This window comes from Bidens hawaiensis, unplaced genomic scaffold, assembly GCF_021521415.1.
Source record: "Bidens hawaiensis isolate Kalapana, Puna unplaced genomic scaffold, B.hawaiensis_p1.1 tig00018175_1, whole genome shotgun sequence".
In the NCBI taxonomy this organism is placed as follows: Eukaryota; Viridiplantae; Streptophyta; class Magnoliopsida; order Asterales; family Asteraceae; genus Bidens; species Bidens hawaiensis.
In genome coordinates this window covers 74,531-97,180 of record NW_027492751.1, presented here as the reverse complement: position 1 = coordinate 97,180, position 22,650 = coordinate 74,531, and the positions used below count along the sequence as shown (strand labels likewise).

The 22,650-nt window shown below is 39.2% G+C and overlaps 1 long non-coding RNA gene across 2 annotated transcripts; it reads right to left on the bottom strand.

Moving 5' to 3' along the window:
• Nucleotides 1-11,882: 11,882 nt before the first annotated feature.
• LOC143555602 (uncharacterized) lies at nt 11,883-17,143 on the bottom strand. Of its 2 annotated transcripts, none has more exons than XR_013139230.1 (3): nt 16,988-17,143; nt 13,535-13,715; nt 11,883-12,021 (listed from the first exon to the last, which is right to left on the bottom strand). It is a non-coding gene; the product is annotated as an uncharacterized LOC143555602 (long non-coding RNA). The 2 variants fall into 2 exon arrangements; XR_013139229.1 differs by having other exon boundaries at nt 11,888-12,021; nt 13,535-13,712; nt 16,988-17,114.
• Nucleotides 17,144-22,650: the final 5,507 nt, after the last annotated feature.

Sequence of the window (22,650 nt, the reverse complement as noted above, 5' to 3'; positions counted from 1 at the left end):
AAGATGGCATGCCATCCACATGGGATGCCATCATGACAGCAGCTAAACGCTTTGCGGAAACGGAGAAACAACTGGGTAGAGATCTCCCACAGAGCACAAACCTCTACACCTAGAAAACAAGAGAAGACAACGTCCTTACCGCCCGATTAAACAAAAAGCGGAAGCTAGGCATTTGGCAGTCAAGGGTAAACTTTGACACCTCATCCGGCTTGCAACATCGGTTAGGCGGAAGGGGTAACGTACAGTCGAACCAGAACTCCAGATGGACGCCGCTCACCAAAAGCATCACCGAGATATTCGCCACTGAGGAGCTCCCATGGCCAAAGCCTCCAATGATCCGACATCGTCCCAATGCTGATCGGAGCAAATACTGTGACTTTCACAGGACAAAAGGCCACAACACTGAAGAATGCATAGACGTAAAGGACATGTTCGAAGCATTTGTTAGAGATGGGACGCTCGCGCACCTCGTGGCGCAATGAACGCTGAGCAGGCTGATGCGTGTAGAACCCCAGCTGGGGAAAACACGAATAAAAATTCCAGCTTCAATGTGGAGACTACATGCTGCGTAAAGAACGAGATCCCGAACCAGGTGCGTATCGGCTCGATGGCACTCCCATCCCAACAACATGGAAGGGAGCTCAATTACACAGTTTGCATGTAGATCAATTCCAAATTTGTAAAGAAAAGGCCAAGAGCCACTTCTAATGGAAATGATTCTCCTTAGAACATCGGCGCTGATGATTTTACATTTATACTTTATGAACTATCAACACTGATGACGGTCTTCACCGCATACATAAGTGTGAAAGTCGTTGCGTGGGGAAGGCGGCAAAACCCGCATAAACCCAAAAAACGGCAAACCTTCACGCAGGTCAGTTGAAGGGGAAAAGTTCAGTCATCCCACTAAATGAAAGTGCCGGTCTATCCGCATGAATCATGATAGAGGAAACTGAACACTAACCCATTAACAACCGCGCGTCGAACGGTTAATTTATTCAACACGGATATGCCGGTTTTCACCGCATAATTACGTGAAAAGTCGTTGCATGGGGAAGGCGGCAAAACCCGCATAAACCCAAAAAACGGCAAACCTTCACGCAGGTCAGTTGAAGGGGAAAAGTTCAGTCATCCCATTAAATGAAAGTGCTGGTCTATCCGCATGAATCATGATAGAGGAAACTGAACACTAACCTATTAACAACCGCGAGTCGAACGGTTAATTTATTCAACACTAATATGCCGGTTTTCACCGCATAATTAAGTGGAAAGTCGTTGGTTGGGGAAGGCGGCAAAACCCGCATAAACCCAAAAAACGGCAAACCTTCACGCATGTCAGTTGAAGGGGAAAAGTTCAGTCATCCCACTAAATGAAAGTGACGGTCTATCCGCATGAATCATGATAGAGGAAACTGAACACTAACCTATTGACAACCGCGCGTCGAACGGTTAACTTATTCAAGAAAATTTCTAACAAAAGGATGAAGAAAACCTACACGCAGGTCAGATATAGGTAAAGTTTAGCCATCCTACTAAGTGCAAGTGACGGTCCTACCCGCACAATCACGAAAGAGGAAGCAAAACTTCAACCTATTATCTACCACGTTCAAAGGTTAACTTATCCTAAACACTTAGAAATTTCAAAAAAGGATGAGGAAAACCTACACGCAGGTCAGATATAGGTAAAGTTTAGCCATCCTACTAAGTGCAAGTGACGGTCATACCCGCACAATCACGAAAGAGGAAGCAAAACTTCAACCTATTATCTACCACGTTCAAAGGTTAACTTATTCTACACTTGGAAAATTGCTAATTTAAACTAAAGTATGCAAGTCATATAACGTTTATAAAGCAAGGAATCCAGAGAAAGTAGCGGTCTTACCCGCACAAAGATTTATATTTCATAATATTCATTACAAGAATGGTCGGGTAACTACCCGCCTACAAGAAAATAAATCTATACAAGCTAAATCTATCCTAGCAGTGGGAAGGGATCTTCAGGATCAAGCTTCAGGGCCACTTCCACTTGGACCAGCACCATCAGTAGATCGTGGCAGTTCAAGGAAAGCTTTAAGGATAGCTAGCCCATCATCAGCAGCAGCAACTTGGTTCACCTTCTCCACCACCGGATGCGGGAAGGCGGCATACTGGTTCACTGCTTGGTCGTAAACAGCTTCAGTATCAACATTGTACAAAGGGAAGTTGGAAGGCGGGATGCCTTTCTCAACGAACCCTAGACCAAGCAGGAAGCCGGCCTTTTCCCCATCCTCGTGAGAAGCGTTGAGGGCTGCGCTCATAGCATCATCATAAGACGTCTCTGAGAAGACCCGATGCACAACCTACAAAAGAAAATATACAAGTATCAGAACCTTTTCTATTTACAAAGAAAAGCGTAAAGACATGAAAAGCTTACCTGAGACAACGCTTCTCGAAGAAGCCATTCCTTGGCAACCAGAGCTTCTTGGAGGGCGGCTTGAGCTTGGGTACAGGCGCGTTCGGCTTCACTTTTATTAAGGTTGGCAAGCAACACTTCCTTTGCAGTAGCCTCTTCGACGCCCTTTAGCTTCCGCTCAGTGTGGTCAAGCACGCCCCTCTGGTCCAGGATTTCTTGGAGCTTCTTCGCGTCCTCCATCGCCAAGGCATCATGAGCCTGCTGGAGAGCCTCTAATTTGGCTTTAAGCTCTTCATTCTCCAGGTGTAGAGGCTCAGCAATAGCTTCAGCCTTGGTGGCCCTTTCAGTTGCGTTCCTAGCAGTTTCCTTAGCCAGCCGAAGCTGTTCATTAACAGCTTGGGCAGCCTTGGAGCGAGCCTCGAGACGGGCCTGAACCTCAACTTCAAGGGCCTTGAACGCCTTCTCCTTCTCCGCCGCCGCGGCGGAGAGCCTCCTATTCTCCTCCCGGACAGCCCGCGCCTGAGCTACTTCCTGAAGGCGAGCTGCTTTTAACTTGTCGTTTTCACGACAAAGCAGCTCGACGCGCGTGGCAGCATCCGGGCCAGGAGAACCCGAAGCTCATTGCTTAGCCTACCTTCCTGGTAGCTAGCCATGGCTTCCCCCAACGCACCACTAGGAGCAGCGTGACGAGCCCACTCCACGCACTCCACAGGGGTGCGAAGAGTTGTTCCTCGGCGAATGTTCCATCGTGGAACATACACTTCATTGGAATCCGACACTGCAAAAAACATAAAGCAGTTAGGAAAAGATGATAAAAAAATATATAAAATGGGCCAAAAGAACCCTACGCACATGTAGGGTCAATAACAGGCCGATAGCCGCCAAACCCATCACCTGAACCCAAGGGAAATCCACCAAAAGGTCAGGCAGATGGGAAGGAGGCAGAGATTGGCGAGAAGCCCCATGCGTACCTGAAGGATCGGCCGTCGTAGCCGATGACGGAGGCATGGTAGAAGCCGCCGCGGTCGCCGCCGCGGAATCCGCAGCAAAAGTAACCGCCGGCTCGGTGAAAGATGCGGTAAAAATAGCACTCACAGCCGGCGGTGACGTCATCACAACTGGAACAGTCGGCTCAACGGAGGTGAGCAACTGAACCAGTGGAAGCAGGCGCAGGCGCAGCTGCCTGGGTCGTCGCCTCAGGAAGGCTGACCGGGCCTACCGTCATTGGCGGGGAGGTACTCCTCTGCGCTCCACCCTGGAATGCGTCAACATCCACGCCTGCGCAAAGAAGATAAGCATTGATGGAAAACTATGAAGTTAAAGATAAAGGAAGTTTGTACTTACGGGTTTTCTTGAGCCTAAAGGTACGGAGAGGCGGGGGACGAACCCGATGGAGCCGGCCTATTTGCGCCGCTCACCGTTGTCATCCTTGGCTCTCCGGAGGTGACAATCGTCGCAGCCTCCGGAGCGGCGGTCTTATCACCACCGGGATTCCCCGCCACCTCTTCGCTCTCGGTCTCCGAATCAGACCGAGGCGCCGGATCGGCAGTGGAGGCCACCTTCTCCTTCCCCTTCCCGCCGGCAGCCTTCTTCTTCCCGCACCAACGGAGGACCATCTGCGGATTCCTCATCAGAACATACGATTAGAGGAATTCCAGCAGAGGTTTCAACATTGAGGGGTCGAGGGTCGAATAGCGCCTTACCTGGCCGCCTGGCGCTAAGGATCTCGTGGCCTAGCGGATAGACCTCCACGAACCGATCCGCCGTTTGTTCTAGGATGGGCAACTCGTTCTCGTCTAGAGCACGAGTACCCATCCGAGCGGGGCCGTCAGCCTCCCGCGGGTACATGAGCGACTGCAAGTCGTTCCCCTCTGAAATAAACAGGAAAGTTAGAAGAAATTCTAAATCAACAAAAAGAAACAAAGCATACCGTAAGGAACAGATTTCGAACCGTATTCAAGGACGATTGGGATCTTTCGCGCATCCGCATCCTTCCACACCCGGCTCATCTCGAGCATCACCATCCCGGACTCCGCAAACCGGTAAACCGGAGATTGGACTCGGGATATCTTCGAAAACCATTCCGCCTCCTGGTAGTTGGAGGCGTGAAGGCTGGGAAGTGCTTGCCCATTCTTGAATTTCATGGCAAGGGGGACGGCGCGAGCCGAAATGTAGAAGAACTCCCGCTTCCACGAGTGAAGACTGCGCTCGGTTGCGCAAATCTTCAAACCATTAATCCGGGTTATCAACGTATACCACCCCTGGATGCACCTCCAAGTGTAGAAGGTCATCAGGCGGTCAACATAGGGCTCAATGCCCAGAATCCGGCACACCCACTCGAAGTGGCGAACCTTGGCAATCGCCATCGGGTGCACCTCAGTCAGGTGCACACCGTGCCTCTCAAGGACACGGTAAACAAACTTTGTCAATGGTAACCTAAGATTCCCATAGACAAAGAATGCAGCATAAACCCCGATCTTGCCTCTGGGGGCATCGTACACCGTCTGATGGGGTTCAGGAAACTCAGGCTCGAGAGACTCGAGCATGAACTTCCTGACGACGTACTGATACAGATCGACAGGCAGAGCACACTGGCACTCGCCAGCAGTACTCTTGTCATCGGCTGTAGATTCGAGATCACGTGAAGACATCTTGCAGAAAGAAGAAAACGATTTCAAGGGAATGCTCGACTTAAAAGATGAGTATTCGCCGGAAATCGTTTTGAAGATGAAGAGAAGAGTGAAAGTGTGGATTACAAAGAACCCTCTCCCCCTTTATATACTAATCGCAATTAATGCGATGAATTTAATGCGGAGGAGAGAGAAATCGAAGGTGCAGTGAAACTATGACACGTGGCGAAAAGCAAGCTGGCAACAGCTGTTGAAAGGACGCGTACCATTAATTTCGCGGCCACACGCCCGAAAAATCGCGCCCACGCGCCTGAAAAAGCGTCTGGAATGACCATGTACTGTCACGTCACCATAACTTCCTGCACGGCCTGACACAGTCAGAAGAAACCGTCGCACGACGTTTCAGACGTTTGGACTGTTCTTATCCTTTCACCAACTCTTCGAATTTCAAAATTCAAAAAGATTAAAAAGTAAGCGGGAAAATACCCCTTACCTTGGCAACCAAGTAACCGTAAGACGGATGCGGGTACAGTGTTAAGGCAAAACCCTTCACATACCTAGCACCCGCAGGGAATTGAAGCCAAGAATAACTTGGCAACCAAGTAACCGTAAGACGGATGCGGGTACAGTGTTAAGGCAAAACCCTTCACATACCTAGCACCCGCAGGGAATTGAAGCCAAGAATAACTTGGCAACCAAGTAACCGTAAGACGGATGCGGGTACAGTGTTAAGGCAAAACCCTTCACATACCTAGCACCCGCAGGGAATTGAAGCCAAGAATAACTTGGCAACCAAGTAACCGTAAGACGGATGCGGGTACAGTGTTAAGGCAAAACCCTTCACATACCTAGCACCCGCAGGGAATTGAAGCCAAGAATACCTCGGCAACCAAGTAACTATAAGACGGGTGCGGGTACAGTGTTAAGGCAAAACCCTTCACATACCTAGCACCCGCAGGGAATTGACGCCAGGAATACCTTGGAAGTAAAGTAACCGTAAGACGAGCGCGGGTAGAGTGTCAAGGCAAAACCCTTCACATACCTAGCGCTCCGCTGGGAATTGAAACCAAGAAGGATCTTCTGGGCAATGCTTGCGGAAACGGAAATAACATCCCCGCATAGCGGGGAACGTCGAGAACTACATTGTTGGAAGCTCCAAGATGGAATTGGTGGTTTTAACATAATTGATCACTATGTTCAAAACTACCAAAACCCCATGAAGAATCCACATAAGTGGGACTCAACGCTCCTGACTTGCGAGGAGGTTACAGACCTACCCGCATCATACCCAAAGATCAAGCAGGAAACTCGGGAATTTCTGCAAGTGACAAGGACTTCCGCGGGAAGAATCCCAATGGAAAACCTTAAAAAACCCTTTTCAAAACCCTTTGCTTAAGTCCAAAAGTTCACCTCACTTTATTAAACACTCATGAGAAGAACATTGGACTGGGGGGACTTGAAGAGGTAGGTCCCAGCAGAGCCCAGTTGGACCCGCAAGACTCACCTTGAAAAGGGACGTCTGCGCAGAAACCAACTGGATCCGCAGGACCAACCATGCTCAGAGACGTGACGTCCTTACGCGCAGTACGCAAGCTGTTCCCGCAGGAAATGCCTCCCAATGGTGAAGGACTCTGCCTGTTCCCGCAGTTGCGGATACAAGCCATCAGGGAAGGCCACCCGCGCAGCAAGGCTACACGCACAAGGCACTTAGCTCTCAATCACTCAGTGTCACCTGAAGGAATGAGCAAAGCCGGGAACAATCCCGCACAAGGGCGGGAGGGGGAATACTCCCGCCCAAATAAGCCAGTCCGTACGATACGGGAAGATCTTCTGTACTGTACCTGACGAGGTATGGGCAAAAGATCTGACTAAAGATACGACAGCTTATTGACAACAGTATGGCGAGCAGCATGCTCCTGTACTGTATGTCACTATTAGCCGCTGCCTACTCACCAACTCCTGTCATACCACATGCATAGCCGGCAGTTGGTGGAAAAGGAATAGTACACAGCAGGCCTGGTCACTATCAGCCGCTGCCTACCCACCAACTACCAGCAGGGCACGTGCGTAGGCCACTATTGGTTGAACAGGAATACTATTCAGCAGGCCACACCTCCTTGGAAACCTACCTTCGGCTATAAATACCACAAATGGTATGACCATCACATTACTATCATATCTTATCATATTATCATCATAATATACCTGATATCTGCTCTAGCAATCTCTTAATATACATTTATATTTAAAGAGCAATCTAGTCTGATTCTCACGCCGGAGGGTGGTCACAAGGAGGAACCCCCCCCCCCCTTCTCAGTGACAAGCTCACGGTGTCTGTTTTGCAGGTTATCAGAAGAACCATCTTTACCGGGTCTAACCCCTCGTGGGAAACATCTATCTAACCCCCAGGTTATCCGTAATCTGCCCAGGGTCCGGTTAGTGTTTCTTCAGTTGGGTTAATATGAAACATATTAAATGTGTTAGAGATACTTTCTACTGGTTAACGCATCGTAAGTTACTATATTTAAAAGTAACACTATTAAATTAACAATAAAGTTAACAAAGGAAATATACAACATATAAATGGCCAAAAAAACTTAACCGTGACCTTACGTTGATCCATATTAAAATAGTACATTGACTCATCCATTTGGACACATTTAGGAGCTATTTAATAATCTAATACTGAATTAATAAGATCAAAGGTAACCAAGATCAAAGGTAACCATTTAGGAGATTGATAATAATTAAGAGAGAGTCTTTGAATCATTCAGCATGTATTTAAAACTTAGTCATCAAAAAGTGTAACCAAGATCAAAGGTAGAGTATGTTACTAGAAATCATTAAAACAACTCCTTATTGAAAACAAATATATCCAGTTTTGGGACCCATTAGACTGGGTTACTGAGAAAAACTTTCGTCTTTGAAATATTTGTTACGACTTCCTTGATCGAATTTCACGTGCAGAAATGAACGCATGCACTCACACATTTCTAATATTGCACATACAAGTGTATTAAAGTTTATTATGTAACACCTTTTAATCCTTCTAAAAGTATTTGAATACCCGATAATGATATAAAATTTTTAATATCTTCAGCATAAGTTTCATGCTCAACTCAAAACGAGTGTTCATTTTTATGAAATCATATGCATAATTATAGTTGGATTGAGTATCTTCTACCACACAATGAGTTGATCAAACTGGATTAGAAAAAATATTTAAGATAGTGTTTTGTATGCAAAATTACAACTATAGACGGAATATAATGAACCATAATGAGATAATAAAAAAAATGTGTTTGGTTGGTCAAGGAAATAAAATCCACTTATTTCTAAAGGAATCTCATTCATTCTAAACACCCCAAAATCATTTCTTCATTCTTTTTTTCTTTCACAAGGAACATGTCCCATGTTTTTATTTGTTTTTTCATTTCATTTCCATCATTCACCACCACCATACCATCACCAACACCACCACCACTGGCATCACCACATCCTGCCACCACCATTCAGACTGAACCAACAAATACATTCAGCTACACGTTTTATATTTAAGTGAGCATGACGGTTCACAAATTAATTTGTTTATTTCCGTAAAATTTAATCGGTCATATTAAACAAAATAGATATTTTATGTCAAAGTTTAAAAGATAAAATAGAAAAGCATCAATTTTTATTGTTTAAATACAACTATTTTCATATACTTTTATATTTCAGGTTGTATATTATTATATAATTTTAAAGTATTAGTGTGTAAACAAATTGAGTTAAACATGCTATGCTCATTTTAACGTGTTAAAATTTGTATCATGTATGGGTCTTATTTTATTCTTGTGTTTTACCCGCCAACCCACGTAGCAAATCATTTAACACAATTGTTTTAAACTCCCATTATTTATTTATTATTTTTATTTATCAACTCACCAATAATGTGATCCTAACCTTTTGACCTAATTTTGTTATACATTGTCTTCATAGGTAATATAATAAATGATAATTAAAACACCAATAAATAATCTTAAATAGATGATGCTTAAGAGCAAGCAACCTTACCAAACAATTAATATGTTGCATTTTCCAACACAAGTTTTTTAATGCCACATTGTATAATAAAAGCCTCAATTTATATTTACAATATTTTTAATTATGTTTTATAAATATCTTAGGTGGTTACTTATATTTCGGTGTTTTAAATATTTGTGTGAGAGACTTTTGTAAATTATATGGTATTGGTATGAGTGGTTGTGAGTAGAGGAGTGAGAAAATGTTATATTGGAAAGTTAAATTTGGGGATTCACTGATCATACCTTATAATATTTTAATATTTTCTAAAAGTGGTTGTGAGTGAAAGAGAGAGAAAAGATAATATAAAGGTATAAAATGTATTATTTAATTAAACATGAGAGAGAAAATACAGTGATTTTTAGTATAATTATATAATATATATGGATATATGGTATAGAATGGGTTGTGAATGCTCTAACATCTTACGAGGTTAATGGATTGATTTTTCATGTCATCAAGTCGAACAATAGACTAGCACTCTCTCATCTCTTTTATGATGATGACTTAAATATTATCGGACACTAGTCAACTCAAAATTTTCTCACGTGTGCTTTTAATCTCAGGTTTATAAGTCAAACTTGACGAAAGTAGATCTATTGGGGTTGGAGTCGACGGGGATACCACTAATAACGTGGCAAAGATTTTTACGTCACCAAAGAGGTCACTTTCCTTCTAACTATCTTGGCCTCGTGATACGTGCCCACATTCTAGTCTTCCATGCAACTAATTAGTTTACTTCAATATCTTTACTAGTTTATTTGTTTTATGTTAGTGGGAAGTTATCTTAAGTTAGTGGTTTAGTTCATGCACATGTTGGTTTTACCATTTCTTTCATGTAGCCTATAAATGGCATTGCAAGTTTATAAATTAGTTAAGCATAAAATTATGAAGTAAATTATGTCTTGTTCTCTCTATTTCATTGGAGTCTAACCCGCTCAAAGGGTCACTATCTTGGAAGATTAGCCATTTCGAATCGGCTTCTATCACCTCGCCATGGGAGCCAATATGAAACCTTGTAAAAAACTGGTGACTGGTGATAGATATTTTTGGAAACCATATCATCTCTTGCAAAGCAAAATCCTTATCATTGAGAGGAAATTTAACTTTATTAAAATTAGCATTACTATCTGATAAAGAAGGCCACCTAATTCAACTGATCTGAGTTCTATTTCCAATATGAGAAGATCAAATCATCAAAGCGCTTTTACTTTTTTAATGAGAAGGTCAATAACCAATATGGTTCGATTTGACGGTGTGTACAGTTTTAGTTCAAATTGTTAGTAACGGTTTTTATCTTTATTACGACAATCAAACCATTGAAATTTATGATCAAACCAAACTAAACAGAGTTACAAAAGGTTTGGGTTTATTGGGCCCTCATCATGCTGCTAGTTTGTTTTATCGTTGGCCGTATATCATCAGATAATTTATATATAGGTTGTTAGGACTTAGGATATAAACCTAGAACAATATAGTTGTTACATTTAAATACCACAAATTAGGGTGTGCAAGAAATCGAAAGAACAGATCCTTAACCAAAATATTCAAACCAAAAAAACCGAACCGAAACAAAAACCAATAGTTTGGTTTTTTGTTTTCGTAAAAACCGAACTAACGATTTGGTTTTGGTTTTGCGTGTGATAAAAACTGAAAAAGCCGAACCGAACCGAATCCCAAAATTTTTGTTCTCTTATATATTTTATATTAAGTAATTTATAAGAATTTAATAAATATGCAACTCAAATATTTTAATCAAATGAATAATAGTGTTATTTTACAATTAACAAAATTATTTATACATACATTCATTATTTTTTTGCCAAATTGTTTTTAAGCCTAAAATTATCAATATCAAATGGCAAAAACCAAAATCGAACCGAAACCAACGAAACCGAAAAAACTGAAACCGAACGGTTTCAAAACCTCCAAAACCAAATTTTGGTTTTCGGTTTTGTTTTAGCCGAAAAGTGCACCGAGCCGCACCACGCACACCCTCACCACAAATTAGTTGATTTATGCTCCGGTTTGTTTTTTTCCGGCCACTTACCAGTCGAAACGAGAAACCGTTTTTTTCCGGCCACTTACCAGTCGAAACGAGAAACCGTTTTTTTTCCGGCCACTTACCAGTCGAAACTGGCGACCAAACCGTGGTGAGGGAGGACTAAAAATCATTTTTGAAGTATAAAGTATAAACAATATAATAAGTCTTTATCACAATATCACTTAGATTCATCAACCTTGTATGTTTTAGGGAAAGATGAGAAAATAATCTTTCATGTTTAAAATTATTCAATTTAACTTTGTTAAAGGTATAAAACCAATTATAGCTCGACATGCTTCCCAACCCTTATTGATTTTGCACCCTACGCCGTAAGATCAGTGCCAAGCCGCCAAATGTGATGACGTGGCAAATTTTCATTGGATGGCTTGATGGCATTGGTATACTAATGGTAAATATGTAGGTGTTCGCGATAGATGTATAAATAAGTTCATACGATAGATGGAAGCATGAATGTGTACAGGTAAAACTCTTTAAGTACACACAAGAGTAACAGGCAGGCAACTATTAATATTAATGTAGTGTTAATATTACAATTTATGAGTTATGGTTGATGACTAACCTGTTTTTAAAGTACATGGTTATTATAGTTCAAAGTTAACTCCACTGATACCTGTTTATGCATAAGGTTAAAGTTGGAATTAATCACAAGAAATTTGTGATGAAAATATACACAGAATATTACTTACAAACTGATAGCAGTGTTGATCACTCCATGATCTGGTTATGATTTAGATCTGCTAGTAGTTCGGTTAAAGAGCCTAAGTGTCATTCAGAACGTCATCTTTGCCCTTGCATGCCAGTAACTGTTGTTCAAGACTCTGCACAAGTGTTTTAAGTTTCTGAATTTGCTTCTCTTGGGAAAGAATTATCTGCAATCACAAGATAATTAATAAGTTGTTTGGATATAAGATGTGAATGAAGTGTAGAGAAATTGTTGCTTTTCTAGATGATTTACTAAAACATACTGTTTGATAAGGATTCATTCTTCTTTTTATATTTCCTTCTTAATGTGTATCTTTGTTGTCCTCAAAATTAGGATTAATTTCATATATACCTTAAAAATATTTTAAAACTTCATGTCTACCCCTTCAAATTTCATAATATTATTAATTTTAAAAGAAATATGATTTTTTTATATTGACCCATTTCGTGGTAAATAAACTAAAGCAGAACAGTCTGTGTTCCACTGAGTAAACAAATAGGAAATACTACGTCTCATCTCAGTGTGTGGTGGGAATTATTATGGGTTCTTACTACCGCTGGGAGGGAGGTGGTGGTGGTGGTGGTGGGGGGGGGGGGGCACGGTTTAGGTTTGGGATCCATTTAGGAAAGGTTTCGCCATTTGAACTTGAAAATTTTGGGCTGAAAAAGAAGATCGCCAAAATAATAAATTTGGGCCTAAATAACTTTGTTAATTGATAACTTATTGTTATACATTTGGGCTAAAATATTTAAGTTACATATCTATTAAATTCTTATATATTACTTAAAACAAAAAAGGTAAATCTATAAATTTGGTTCGTTTATTTCGATTTTTATTACACGCAAAACTAAACCGAGCCGTAAGTTCGGTTTATACAAAAACATATACTGATATAACCAAACCATTGATTTTGTTTCGGTTCGGTTTTTTTTTTGGTTTTTCCGGTTTCACGCACACCCCTAGTTCTTACCTAATGTCTAGTCAGGATTCGTAAAACCTAGTTAGAGATTGATTATGGTATTATACTATTATATCATGCATTCGACTAGTACAAGTTAGGGTAAGGTGTTTGGTTTCAAGACTTTAGCAAGGAATTGAGTTATAGGTCCTCTAACGAGAGGTGAGTTCAAGTCGATTTCCAAAACTAGATATGCATCAAATCAAATTTTATGCAAATGTTTTAGCTGTTAAACATTTGCATAAAACTGTTATTGCATGATTAATGATGTATGGTCCATCTTAAACTAGCTGGTGTAGTCATAAGCAACCTCTATCATAGACGCATCAGTTACCATTTTGGAGCTACCTATAAAATCTAAATAATACAACATAAAAACCTAGAATTGTGGCAGAGTGGCAGAAAAACAGTATCACACGCTATTACAATGAAGCATGTACATTAAAAGAGCAACAATTTGACAATTTCATTTTGTAGTCACTACTTGGCGTTTAATGTTCTATGTTTCATTTTCATATATTCACATGTATCTTGAAGCAGTGAGGTTAAATCTAAAGTGAGCATTACAATTAACATTCACAATCAGCGTCAACAGTTTTTATAATATTTATGGACAGCTATGAATTCATGAAAACCTAAACTGCACTAATCTAGAAAAATCAAAGAGCAAAACACTTTCTTAACCAAGAGTCCAAGACATAACGTAGGAAGAGGACCTTACCTTCTCTTTGACAGTTTCTTCCCTTTCTAACATATATTGCTGCTTTTCTGAAAGAGCCACTGGCCTAGCTTCAACCTCATTTACAAGGGGTTGATTCCACTCAAACTGAGAAGTGAACACCATCAGCAATAGCAATGAAACCAATAGCACTGGCCTCGACATCACAAGACACAACTTCCTGCTAAGAAAAGAAAGATTCAAGGTACATAAATCAGAAAAATTCAAAATCTCAAAACATTATTCTATGAAGTCTAGTTGTTGAGAGACAAGAACCCTTAAAATGGATAATGTTGATTATTTCCCTAAATTACTGTTTTATTTACGATATGGTATATAAATCCAGAAGGAGATAGAGATGATATCATATTAACGCATTGCGATGGCTGCTTGCAAAGTTAAGTAATCTGAACTAGAAGCTCTAGATAGAAGATGACATCATATTCATACAATTTCATGATATTATAGCATATAACGAAACCAAATCAACAAAACGTAATTGGAAGTGTTGTATGGTTACTTGCAAAGTCATTTAATCTATATTAGAAGTCCTACGAAGCAGATGCCATTATATTCAGACAACTTCATTAGATTATAGCACTTATTAAATTAAATCAACACAAAATGATACCCGAAGTGCATGATGGTCACTTGCAAAGCTAAATAATCTGAACTAGAAGCCCTAAGAAGCAGATGCCATCATATTCATATAATTTCACAAGGTAGCATATTACCTATTTTAAATCAACACAATGTAACTGAAAGTGCTCAATAGCTACTTGCAAAGTCAACTAATCCAAACTAGAAGCCCTAAGAAGCAGATGTCATCATAATGTAACTGGAAGTGTACGATGGCTACTTGCAATGTCAAATAATCTGAATAGAAGCCCTAGAAAGCAGATAACATCATATTCATAAGAATTCGTGAGATTATAATATATAATTAAATCAAATCAATACAAAATGCAACTGGAAGTGTGCGATGGTTACTTGCATACTCAAATAATAAGCAGATGACATCATGTTCATACAATTACATGAGATTATAGCATGTAACAAAATCAAATCAACACAAAACGTAACTGGAACTGTATGATGGTTGACTGCAAAGTCAAATAATCTGAATTAGAAACCATAGGAAGCAGATAACATCATATTCATAGAATTAATGAGATTATAGCAAAAAATAAATCATATCAAATTATTAACACACGTATCTGGACGTGTGAGATAGTTACTTGCAATGTCAAATAATCCGAATTAGAAGTCCTAAGAAGCAGATGACATCTACTTCATACAAAATCATGAGATCATAGGTATTAAAAGTGAATCATGACGATGGTTCAAGTAATTGTGGTCGAGGTCGAGGAAGGTCAAGTCCAAGGGGAAGAGGTAGAGGCCAAGGAAGATCATCATTCAACAAAGAAACTATTGAATGTTACAGGTGTCATAAACTTGGACATTTTTCGTATGAATATCCATAAGAGAAGGAGGCAAACTTTGCAGGTTTTAATGAAATGAAGACTTAATGTTGATGGCAGATGTCGGTGAAGATGAAATGATATTTGTGGCACAGTCTGATGAAACACAAAGGAGTCATTTGTGGTTCTTAGACTCAGGACGCTCAAGCCACATGTCTAGTGACAAAAAATTCATCACTTTGGATCTGCCCTTTACTCACTCAGTTAGACTGGGTAAGTGGGTAACAGCACAAGGATGAATGTGGGAGGTAAAGGAAATGTAAAACTATCCATTGGCAGTACTGCTTATGTTATACAAGATGTTTGCTATGTGTCGGAGTTGAAAAAGCAAGGTGGAAGTTGAGACCGGTAAAGTCATTAAAGGCCTTCGGACCAATTGAGGAGGGGAGTTTACCTCCAAACTGTCTAATCATTTTTGGAAGGAACAAGGTATTCGAAGACAGTTGACAACACGTTTCACCCCACAACAGAATGGTGTTGCCGAGTGCAAGAATAGAACAGTGATGAACATGGTGGTGACCCTTTTGGCTGCAAAAGGGGTACTAGAAACTCTTTGAGCTGAAGTAGTTGTGTGGACTTACTATGTTTTGAATAGGTGTCGAACGAAAGCTCTTAAATATGCTACTCCGGAAGAGGCTTGGAGTGGTACCAAACCAACAGTAGAACATCTCCGGGTTTGGGAATGTCTTGCACACGTTCATATACAAAAATAAAAGCGCGCTAACTTGGATGATAAAAATGTGCTTTGTATCTTGACTAGGGTTAGCGAAGAATCAAAAGAATACAGGCAGCTTAATCCACTTACAAAGAAGGATATAGCAAGCAAAGATGTAATCTTTGAAGAAAATAAAGCATAGGAATGCGGAGCTGATGAAGCCGATGTTAAAGCAAAACTAACGTGGGGTGATACTGAAGATTTTGGTGACAAAACAGATACGGAAGATGAATACGAAAATGGTGATGAAACTGAAGGTGAGCAATTACGAAACGATCCTGTTGTTATTGGTGTCAACAAGTCAAGTAGTTCAGGAGCAAGGGAGGGTAGAAACAGAAGACCACCAGTTTACTTACGAGACTATTTAACTGAGATGAAAGCTATATATGAAAATGAGGTAAATACCATAGAAGATGTTTAATACTTCAATATGGTCCTCGACATACCGCAAAGCAATAAACAGTGTCAAATGGAGAACTGCCATGGATGAAAAAAAAACAAATCCATAGAAAGAAATCTGACGTGGGATTTGGTTGGACTACCAAAGGGAGCAAAATGTGTAGGGGGAAAATAGGTATACAAAACTAAAACTAAAACTAAGCTTATTTAACTTGGTGAAGCTGACTAATTCAAGGCCCGTTTGGTGGCGCAAGACTACGGTCAAGTATACGGTGTCAACTACATAGAAGTATACGCCACAATTGCTAAGATGGATACAAGCCGTTTAATGGTGGCCATAGGCCCATAGCAGCACAACGGGCAGGAACGTCTGTCAATTGTACGTGAAGTCTGCATTTTTTGTGAAGGATGGGGCAACTGTTATGGAGCATTGCAGATCGAAGGAACAGGTAGCCGATATACTCACAAATCCGGTGACCAAAGAGGCATTTTTGAAGTCAATGGAGAAATCGGGAGTATTTTCATAAATGAATAATTATCGGTTGAGCAGTTTCAAAATTATCTGAATTAGAATCCCTAAGAAGCAGATGACATATCTGTTTTATACAAAACTTAACTCCATGTATGCGATAATATAATAAGTTGCAAAGTTAAATAATTAGAGTTAAATAAATCTCAACTACAAGCCCTAAGAAGCATACGCCATCATATTAATCCAATTTTATAAAACTGTAACATACAACTGGATCAAATTAACAGAAATAATACAACCGGAAGTGTGGTGAATATTATTTATTAATCCATGTAGGTAAGGTACGCATAAACAGAGGTTGAATTAAGCAGTAAAAAGAAGACTATTACCTCTGAGAACGGTGAATCTGAGCTGAAGTGGATGTTAAACTGAGTGAATCGAACTTTGAAGATCAGGTGATATCGAATCGATGTGAGCGTAATGATATTGCAAACTTGTGGCAAGAGTGTTTGATCGGAGACTGGTTGGTCATATAAACGGGTACTTCCAGAAACTGGTTTAATTGATTTTGTTTTTTCTATTTGATCATGATGATGGATATTATAAAAAATGTTGTGTTGTCTAATATATTTATACGTTTAGTCCGAAAGTTTCATCTGTTATAAAAAAATCCCAGCTTAGCATTTTTTTTTTAATAATAGTAAGTGATATTTACAAAATGAGTTGACTATTGCCTATCAATCAATCAATTACACCCAGTGTAGTCCCACCAACAGCGAAGCTATAAGTAGTGTCTGGGGAAGGTGGGATGTAGGCACACCGTACCTCTATCCAAAGGGATAAAGAGGTGGCTTCCATAGAGACCCTCGCCTATTGGAATTATTGATCGCCCAAACATGATAGGAATCATGCTATAGTTAGTCTCTAAGTATCATTTGTCTATTCTAGAAGGGTATTAAGTGTAATTTCCTTTTCTATAAATAGGTTAATAACTCATTAGGGAGGGCAGGAATGATATTAGTAAATTGTTAGGCTCTTTGCTTGGCATTGAGAGAGGGCTCAGTCCCGGGAACACTTAGGTGTTAGTCTATCGAGTCTGTAAGATCCGACAGGATCATCTTCTTCATATCAATTTTAGTTTCGGTTTATGTTACTTAATTCATTTTCAATTTCCATCGCCATTAATCTGAATCGGATATCTATCATTGGAATTATTGATCACCCAAACATGTATTAGTGAAACTCATGTTGAATGAGAATGACAATAGTGTTTTTTTTAAAGTTGTTTGACAATTTGATTAATTTTTATCTTATAACTTGACGAACACCTAAGGTGGTCGACAAATGACTTTGACTAACAGAGAATTACGGTCACAAAGGAAGATATGTACCTGATTGAATGAGGCGTGTTGGAGCTAAGTAGAGTGGTTTGTAAGTTGTAAGTTTAAGTGAAAAAGTGATGAAGGTGGTTGAAAAAATAGAGATAGTAAGATGTGTCAGGTGATGGGTGAAAAGTTGTGGTAGAAAAGAGGAGTTCAAACGTAGGTGTGTGAACAAAATTGAAGGGTTGATGAGCAATATTTTTAGTGAGTGTGTAAGAATCCGGTTTTTATTATATATAGAATTAACTAAGCATATTCATGCTTTCAACATGTTTGGTTTGTTATTATTTGGAATGAAATTTAATTAAAACCATTTACCTAACGATATTCTAAATCCTTCGATGAATGGAAGGAAAGTTTAGCAATCTTTGGAATGTTAGGGAAATTACCAAATGACCTTGGTCTTATGTAACATTCAAAATATTATAATGTTAAATTATAATATTAAATAAAGATTTCGTTAAGTTATCGTGTGTTAAATAAATATTTTAATATTAAATAAAGAAAGTTACGTTTAGTGATTTCGCGTTAATAATTAATTAATATCAAGTAAAGAAAGGATCATGTGTCACACCCCGGATTAGGGCTTAGGCGTGTGACCATGAGTTGGTACATGTTTTGTAAATATATCAGAGTTGCAGTTTATTTTAGCGGAATACTTTGGTTTGAATATAATATTAATTTATTTGAAAACTCCTCGGGTATAAATACTCGAGCGTTTGATTTATAAATCATATTTTTAAATCTTGTTTATAATATTTTAATGTTCAAAATTGAGCCATCTATACCTTGCGAGCATCTATCATCATGAATGATTATGTTCCTTGCTACCTGTGCTAATATATTTTCCTGAAATGTGGGGAAAATACGTCAGCTATATGCTGGTAAACACGTATGTCTCTATAAAATATTTGAATGACAATTACAATACAATCGTAGTTTTCTATACACTCAGCAGATGCACGGCCACATCTGGGCTTTGTACCACTCCCCTACACACACACAGTTGTTCCCCCGAGCTATATGCGTATAGCCCCTACAAGGAGAACTAGTTATGACCGTTAGCCCGCGGCCACCTGGCCATTGATTAATAGGCTGAACAGTTATGTTTGGATCCAGACACATGTGTACTCGGTCGGAGTTGCTTTTATTGTCTATATTGTATTATAACGTTTTAAAGATTATAAAATCTCATGAAATCATTGACTGACTCGTTAAGAAAAACACCCGTTCATCTTATTGAGACATATAGTATTTTTATTTATTTACCAAATCATATGCTGATTTTCTTCTTCATGAAGAAACATCTATAATCTGTTTCTTCTTCAAGAAGAAACATTCATTGATTGCTAGTATTGAATGTAAAATCTTATGTTTCTTAATTATGAAGAAACAATATTTTAGCTATATTTCTTGTATATGAAATGCTACGTTTCTTAATTGTGAAGAAACTATATGACTATATTCTTATGAGTGAAAATTTATGTGTTTCTTAATTATAAAGAAACATTACTAAAATCCTTTGTATGTTTAAAGCTTATGTAATCATAATTATGATCAAGGTTTGGGCTATACCCTTGACTATGGTCTAAGCCATATAATATAATAATAAAATAATGACTTAGGCAGAACCCCTACCTTACACGGGTATTCGGAGTTTGATTACTAAGATTGATTGAGCAGCACTTCTACTTTCTAATGTGTACTAGAGCTTAAACTGTAAGAATCTTAGAGCTTGGCACGAACTTCAAGGTTGGCACGCAAAACGAGACGATATATGGTGTTCGTCGTGTTGTGCACGTACTTCGAGATATCGTCGGTGTATGTCACGGATTACTAGAGAGAGAGCGGATTTAGGTGTGAGAAGTGATGGAGCCGTGACCCCCCCTTTTATAGGCTGAGATTCGTCGCGTGTTGCGGCGCCGCAAAAATTACGCCGCTATACTAGAAGCTGCCACGTGTCCGCTGACTCATCAAGGTCCATCGCGATACGTGATGACCTGTGTTCTGGGCTCATCGCGTAGCGCGATGAGTCCCTAAACTCAAATTTTCACTTTTATCCCCTTGTCTTTTGGTAGCTTGTTACTTCTGCGCCATCAAAGCGCCACATTGCGCCCATCGCCCTTCGCCCGTACGTGTGCGCGTGTGCGTCGGGTGCTTCGCACCCTCCGCTAGGACCACTGGGTGTATGCTAGGCATAAAAGAATATTATAATGGAAATTCTCTTACTTATAAAGAGCTTTCATTTCTTTACCACTTTCCATGTGGGATGGATTTTAACTTCCTTATTTATATCCATGTGGAATGCTTCCACTTTCTTACATCTTTCAATGTGGATGGAATTTCCTTATTCCATATCCTTAACATAAGATAACTTTATTTAAGGAATGTTTTTATTTCCTTATCAAATGATTTTATTTTCTTTTAATTTTCTTATTACTTATTTTTTAGAATAATTTTGATCCTTCAACTTTTCCTAAGTTGTCAAATTTGGATTGAAATTTTGGGGATGTTACATCCTCCCCTCCTTGGAATGAATCTCGTCATCGAGATTCGTTGTGAATGATTTCTTACTTCTCGATTTATGATTAGGTTATATCTAATCTGTTTCTTGAGTTTAACTAAAGTTGTTCGAATGATTTAGAATCCTGTTTTGTTGTTAACTCACGTCTCTGGATGATGTGTTCAGTTAATAGTTCAGAATGTCATAAGTAATTGTAAATTGCCAAACACAGTGGCCAGTTGTGTTTAATTATTTACCTTACCTTGTATATTCTAAACTTTTACTGATGTTAACTCAATTGTATCTTGAATTCAATTTATTGAATTAATTTATCCATCTTGATAACTTTCAAGATATCCATTCTTGAATCATGTAATCCCTTACTGCATGATCTTGACGGTTTCCTTCCGTTTATTAATGACACCTTCAAACTTTCGAAGTTCGGATATTCTTATGTCTTAGTTTTTCATCTTTCTATTAGATGCTGATTGAGTAACAAAGTTTCTTGTATTTCGAGAACTTACGAAATTAACTACCTCTTTTCCAAATGTAAAGGTAGTACATGTATGCTAATATATTTCTTTATATACATTAGGGATTTAAATACCCTTTTTCTATTACATAACTTCTCGTTTTGATCACGAGTTTACAAACGGTTACAAGAGTTGACTATTTATTCCTTATCCTCTTGTTTGCATTTATACTTAGTTATCAGATGCTCCTTGTTTTTCCTCCTTTCTAGTGTTGATGCTGCTTGATCTTTTTATTGCTTATTGTGTTTTTGAACATCCACTTTTAAAATGTCATTTTTCTCCACATTTGAAACATGCAACTGCTTTCTTTCTACAGTCTTCTTTAGAATGACCGTTTTTGTTACAAAAAGTACAGGTGATTATGGTTTTGTTCTTGTTTTGTTTTCGACATTTTCCAAAATGTCGTTTTCCACAGTTTTCACAAATTGGTCTGCTGTATTCAAATGGTTTCTCGTGGTTGATCTTCTTCATTTGTTTGATTGTTGCTTTTTATTTCTTTTTATTCTTCTCTTTAACCTCCAGTTTTCTTTCCATATTGTTGATCAAATATCTGGCCAATTCCATAGCCGAGGAGGTAGTTTGTGGCATATGGGTTCTTACTATATCTCCTATCTCTTTAGGGATGGCAATGGGTCGGGTCTGGGACGGGTCTAGGTATTCCCAGACCCGAACCCGATTATAAAAACCCGTCCCAGACCCGTCGGGTTTTTATCGGGTAATTACCCATCGGGTATCGGGTAAACCCGCGGGTTTCGGGCATACCCGTCGGGCACACCCAAATTAAACCCATCGGGTTTCTATCAGGTTTTGACAATATATATATATATATATATATATATATATATATATATATATATATATATAAAAGAGAATATCATTAAACTTTTCAAATGTTACGATGACCAGTTATCGAAACTAACAAAAGCAAACATATATATATATATATCAATTTTTAATATTACTATATACTAAACATAACAAATATATAAAAAATTATGCCGGGTATATCGGGTATATAATCGGGTAAATGGGTCAATGTTATCGGGTAATCGGGTCGGGTAACCGGGAATTTTATAAATCCCAAACCCGTCCCAGACCCGCGAAAAATTTCGAAACTAATCCCAAACCCTAATGGGACGGGTAATACCCGTCCCCATTATGTCGGGTTTCGGGTATTCCCATCGGGTCCGGGTTTAACTGCCATCCCTATATCTCTTTGGGTAATCCTGATATGTATTGAATAACTTTGTCATATTCTGAGTTGTCTAGAAGCGAAGTTGATTGGTAATCTCCAAGGAACTTAGTGTTGTACTCTATGAGATTTGTGATATCCATCTTAGTTTGAATAAGATTGGGTTCTAGTATGGGGCAAAACTGTTGTAATACGAGTTCTTTGAATGTTTCCCATTTCATTTGATACAAGGTTTCTCTGCCCTTTCTTACGATTAGAGTGTTCCACCATTCTAAAGCTTCACCTTTGAATTTCAGAGATGCGTACTGAATCTTTTGAATCTCAGTACATTGACTAATGATGACGATGGACTCGATCTCTTCAAGCCATCGTAAAGTTGGTATAACACTTTGGTTTCCATAAAATTCTTTTGGTTCAAAGGTTTTGAAATTCTCAAAACTAC